The sequence below is a fragment of the Orycteropus afer genome, unplaced genomic scaffold (assembly GCF_000298275.1).
Source record: "Orycteropus afer afer isolate SDZICR_OR568_19922 unplaced genomic scaffold, OryAfe1.0 scaffold00879, whole genome shotgun sequence".
NCBI lineage: Eukaryota > Metazoa > Chordata > Mammalia > Tubulidentata > Orycteropodidae > Orycteropus > Orycteropus afer.
The window spans coordinates 122,700-128,997 of NW_006922466.1; the positions used below are offsets into that span (position 1 = coordinate 122,700).

The window sequence follows — 6,298 nt, forward strand, 5'->3', positions numbered from 1 at the left end:
AGGAAGTACATAGTCTGGAATGCCGTTCTTCCAGCTTGTCCCTGGGATAGCATTGCAGGTAGGCCACACCCCTGGGGAAACTCCCCTTAGGCAGACCGGCCGCTTAGAACTCAGTTATGTGATCTATCATGGGAACCACCACTCACAACTAGACTCCAGCCAAGTTGACACATCTTCAACTATCACAACTACCGTACTGTTGCATACACAATACTGAATTATTAGTCACAGCAAACACTGATCTACAGATTAATACATAGATAGACATGCAAGAAAATCAGGATAAACTAATGGGAATATACCCATGACCATGCATAGGCTTAGCAGACGATATTGCTACATATGTATTTGTTTGTGCTATAAAAATCTCCATATGCTGATTAAACCTAAATAGAGGCAAAGTTAGGATGACTTCTCAGCCACAAATAAGCATCTTGAGGGTGTGAGTCGCTAAGCTTGTGGGCTGGGGACTTTGGTCACAGGGGATAACAAGCTTAATTAGAAAAACATGGTATGTAAAAATATTGTTCTACATCTTTGGTGAGTAGAGACTGGGGTCTTAAAAGCTTTTTATCAGTGTTCTAAGAGTATACTATTGGTCTTCCCTTGTCCGGAGCAAAGAAGAGTGAAGAAAACCAGAGATGAATGGAAACAGTTAGTATAAAGGACTATGGACCATGAGAACTTCAGCCTATATGATGCTGAGACCAGAAGAACTAGATGGCATCTAGCTATCAAAAAAAAAAAAAAAAAGAAAGAAAGAAAGAGAGGAGGAGCTTTGAAGTGATATTCCAGTTTTGACTATCTCCAACATCAAGCTCTTAAAACATAACTAGTGCTTAACAGACCACAAATTACATCTACAGTTACATCTGTTTTATTATAAAATTATATATATAAATACACACATACACACGCACACACATATATAATGAAGTCTGTACTTTATTTGTATTGGTTGATTATTTCCAGAGGCTCCATAATGTACAGACTAATTTACTTGGCCACATTTGTTCTAGAGTCCTTCTGCATTTCACAGAGTAAAAGCTGTGGATGTAGAGCCAGCAAGACAGGATCAGGAGTAAAGATAAATAAATAACCAATAAGCAACTGTGGATTTAGCTTTCTTCAGTGTATTGGCCAGACACATATTTAATACCTACTTCTTAATATTCTTCTTCTTATGATGAATATGATTTTAGAATACATTATTTATTCTCAATAAAGGAAATGTGTAGATATGATTATTGTAGAAAAATATTTTTATCCTGTCCTACTATTTTTCACATTTACAATTTTTATAAATCATATTTAAAATGTTAAAAGTGTTCTATTAATTCACATTATTTGTACTTGGATTGTATAAAACATATTCATATGTTATATATGCATAGTTCTTGTTGAATTATTATATATTGAGGTAGGTTCCAGTAATATATCAGACAGTGTTTCACTGCTATTCATAAGATATTCACTGGCCAATTCTTCGAGAAGTGGATGATCCCTTCCTTTTTCTGAACACACTTGGCATTTCTCATGCTGAAAGAACTGAGGAAATAATTTAAGCCTCTAGTTGTAATATTGAAAGATTCCATGGGCAATGTGTTAAAGGATGCAGGAAACATCAAAAGAAGATGGAAGGAATACATAGAGTCACTATATCAAAAAGAATTGGTAAATGATCATCCATTTCAGGAGGTGGCATATGATCAACAATCAGTGGTACTGAAGGAAGAAGTCGAAGCTGAACTGAAGGAAGTGGAAAAAAGAAGACTCCGGGAGTTTACAGAATATCCATTGAGATGCTTCAGCAAATGGATGCCATGCTGAAGGCACTCATTTGGTTATGACAAGAGATTTGGAAGACAGCTATCTGTCCAACTGACTGGAAGAGATACATATTTGTACCCATTCTAAAGAAAGGTGATCCCACAGAATGTGGAAATTATTGAACAATATCACTGATATCACATGCAAGTAAAATTATACTGAAAATAATCCAACAATGATTACAACAGTATATTGACAGAGAACTTCTAGAAATGCAAGCTGGATTCAGAAGGAGATGTGGAGAAAGGGATATTGTAGCTGATGTTGGATTGATCTCGGCTCAAAGCCAAGAATACCAGAAAGATGTCCATGTGTTTTATTGACTAGGCAAAGACATTCAATTGTGTGGATTATAATAAATTTGGGTAACATTGAGAAGAATGGGAATTCCAGAACATTTAACTGTACTCATGAGGAACCTGTACATAGATGAGGAGGCTGTTGTTCGAACAGAACAAGGGGATACTGTGTGGTTTAAAATCAGGAAGTGGTTGTGTCAGGGTTGTATACTTTCACCATACTTATTCAATTTGTATGCTGAGCAAATAATCCGAGAAGCTGGACTATATGTAAAACATGGCATAGTATTGGAGGAAAGCTCATTAACAACTGTGATAGTCAGAAGACACAACTTTACTTGCTGAAAGTGAGGATGACTTGGAGCATTTACTGATGAAGATTAAAGACTACAGTCTGCTGTATGTATTATACGTCAGTATAAAGAAAACAAAAAGCCTCATAACTAGATCAATAAGCAGCATCACAATGAACAGAGAAAAGATTCTAGTTGTCAAAAACTTCATATTGCTTCATTCTACAATAAACACCAATGGAAGCAACAGTCAAGACATCAAAAGACATATTGAATTGGGCCAATCTGTTGCGAAAGACCTATTTCAAGTGCTAAAGAGCAAATATACCTCCTTGAAGATGCATTTAACACAAGCCATAATATTTTCAATCTCCTTATATGCATATGAGAGCTGCACAAGGAACAAGGAAGACCTAAGAAGAGTTAATACTTTTCAGTTCTGTTGGTGAATAATGCTGCAAGTGCCATGGACTGCTACAGGAACTAATGAATCTGTCCTGGAAGAAGTATAGCAAGAATGCTCCTTGGAAGTGATAATGGCCAGATTTCATGTCACCTACTTTGATCATGTTGTCAGAAAGGACCATTCTCTGGAGAAGGATGTCATGCTTGGTAAAGTGGAGGGTCAATGAAATAGGGGAAGGCCCCACACAAGATGAATTGGCACAGTGGCTGCAGTGATGGGCTCAGGTAGTAAGGATTGTGAGGCTGGCATAGGACCAGGTAGTTTTATGTTCTGTTGTACATAAGATCATTATGAATCAGAGACAACTCCACGGCACAGAACAACAACAATAAATGAGGTAATTTTCTTTATTGCCCAAATATAAACACAAAATATTATTGGTTTTCTTCTGTTATTGTCATAAAATGTCTCATTAATTTAAACAAATAGAATGTATCAAAATATTAACAATGTCAAGTGAAAACATTAATATAGTTACTGAAATATTCTCTGAAAATTCTCAGGAATGTAAAAGAGATGACCTATGGAAAAGAAGTTGCTGCTCTAACCAGATATCTAAATCTTCCCAGTTAGAAGTAGGACATTTAGCAACTGTTTCACGTTTAGTGAAACTGGTCATGTTTTCCACATTATATATGATTTTTAATTCATCTTTGTTGAAAGAATAATATTTTAAAAACAAAATATTTTTTAAATATATAAAATTTGTGGTGATCTTTGTAGTATTTAAATCATATTTTCAAATCCATGCTTTAATAGTAGTAGGATTAGTGCAAGATATATACAACTAAACCAAAAAAAAAAAAAAAAACAAAACTCACTGCCATCAAGTCGGATCCAACTCACAGCAACTCCTCCTTGGGTTTCCAAGGTGGCATCACTATGAAAGAAGATTGCCCAAACTTTCTTTCAAGGGGTGACTGGTGGTTCTGAACTGCCAGCCTTCCGGTTAGCAGTCAAATACTTTAGGTGTTATGCTACCAGTATACATTAAATTAGGAGCTCTGGTAGCATAGTGCCTAAGGCACTTGACTGCTAACCAGAAGGCTGGCAGTTCAAACCCACCAACTACTCCTCGGAAGGAAGATGGGGCAATCTACTTCCGTAGTGATACAGCCTCGGAAACCCAAGGGGAGGTCATTATGAGTAGGGTCCAACTTGACAGCATATAACAATAACAACAACAATTCATTAAATTATTATAAATCATACTTTATCCATTTTTATATAATTGAATACACTGAAGAACATAGCACTAATTGAGAACCAACTGAAAGAACTAAGTAAGATAAACATGATAATGAATGGTAAGTGTAAATACTAAGGTTAAATAAACTTGTCAAAAAATTGACAAATACTTTAGCACATTGGGAACATACAATATCTAAATATGTTACATATTTTTGTCTGGGGAAAATTCAATAAAATAAAACAGTAATTTCAATATCAGTTTTATAAAAAAGATAATTCCAGGAAAGGTATTTAAATGAAATGATGAAGGTTATAGTAAAGGTCTTAATTCACAATGAATATTGTTGTTGTTGTTGTTAGGTGCTGTTGAGTGGGACCCAACTCATATCGACCCCTCCTTGGGTTTCCAAGGCAGTATCACTACTGCCTTGGAAGTAGAATTGCTCCATCTTCCTTCCGAGGAGTGGCTGGTGGGTTTGAACCACCAGCCTTCTGGTTAGCAGTCAAGTGCCTTAGCCACTATACTGCCAGAGCTCCCCACAATGAATATAGGAGTCCTGAAATTCTATGAACTCAAACAGATAGAATAAAACATATCAAGTAAAACCTGTCATGAATTTCAGGAATAATTAAAAGAAATAAAACAATCAAAGTCTTCACTAGATCAATTTGGTAACAGAGAATAGGATGTTATTACAAAAAGATACTTCGAAAATTTATTTATATACATTTTTAACAGTTTATTTATACCTAATTTATTGATGTACACAGTTGTCCCTTGATATCTGTCTGCGGACTGACTCCAGAATCCCCTGAAGGTACCAAAATCCACAGATGCTCAAGTCCCTTATATAAAAAGGAAAATATTTGCATAAACCTACAAACATTCTGTCTATACTTTAAATTATCTCTGTTGTTGTTGTTAGGTGCCGTTGAGTCGTCTCCAACTCTTGGTGACTCTGTGCATAGCAGAACAAAATATTGCCCAGTTCTGTGCCAGCCTCATTTCTAGATTACTTATAATAGCAAAAACAATGTAAATATTATATAAGTAGCACTTTACACTCCCTCTAAATCTTTGAAGGATTGTCTTTGACTACTTAATTGTTTTTTGTTCTTTCTGTATAATTTTGATCCGCAGTTGTTTGACACCATGGATGCAGAACCCATTCATATGGAGGGCTAACACTATGAATATATTTATACACATACTAGAGAGACAGAGAGAGATACACAATTTTAAAAAATATTTTCTATTTGGTTTAATAAATATAAGTGATGTAAACCCATTATCTTATTGCAATGCAACCCAATGCTTAAATAATAAAAATAGATAAACTTTGTGCTCGCTTTGGCAGCACATATACTAAATTGCAACCATACAGAAAAGATTATCATGGTCCTGCTCAAGGATGACATGCAAATTCGTGAAGCGTTCCACATTTTTAGTGAATTTTCTCTGTAAATTTTCACCTATACCAAATTAAATATATGTTTTTTTTTAAAAGTTAACTTCATCATTCTAAAATATTTCAAACATATAAATTTTACAACAGCTCTATAAATAACCCCTGCACTCAAAAATTAAACTCACCACCGTGAAGTTGGATCTGACTCATAGCGACCCCTCCTTGGATTTTCGAGGTGATATAATCACAGAGGTCCACCTCGACGGCACATAACAACAACAACATCACTACAGAAGTAGATTGCCCAACCTTCCTTCTGATGTGAGGCTGGTGGGTCTGAACCACCAGCCTTCTGGGTAGCAGTCAGATGCCTTAGGCACTACGCCACTAGAGCTCCTACCCCTGCGCTAAGGAGTTATATATCCAAAAACAAATATAAAGCAAATTAAGCAGAAATCAGAGGAAAATGCTTAATGCCTATGATATTTTATTATTAAATAAAAATTAAATTAGACACAATAAGCACTAAATTACTAAAATACAAAAACACAAATAAATATTAGTTCTATAGAAAGAAGAGGATAATACAAATAAAGGGAGCTCTGCTGGCATAGTGCCTGAGGCAGTTGACTGCTGACCAGAAGGCTGGCAGTTCAAACCCACCAGCTTCTCCTCAGAAGGAAGATTGGGCAGTCTACTTCCATAATGATAGTGCCTGTGAAACCCGAGGAGGGGTCTCTATGAGTCAGATCTGACTGGATGGCAGTGACATGGCAGGACAAGTTAAAAATCAGAAAAAAAAAAAAAAAA

At 35.7% G+C, this 6,298-nt stretch overlaps 1 non-coding gene across 1 annotated transcript; it reads left to right on the plus strand.

Annotated features, from left to right (window-relative positions):
* Positions 1-5,421: 5,421 nt before the first annotated feature.
* LOC122151912 lies at positions 5,422-5,526 on the plus strand. Its single transcript, XR_006164338.1, has one exon. It is a non-coding gene; the product is annotated as a U6 spliceosomal RNA (small nuclear RNA).
* Positions 5,527-6,298: the final 772 nt, after the last annotated feature.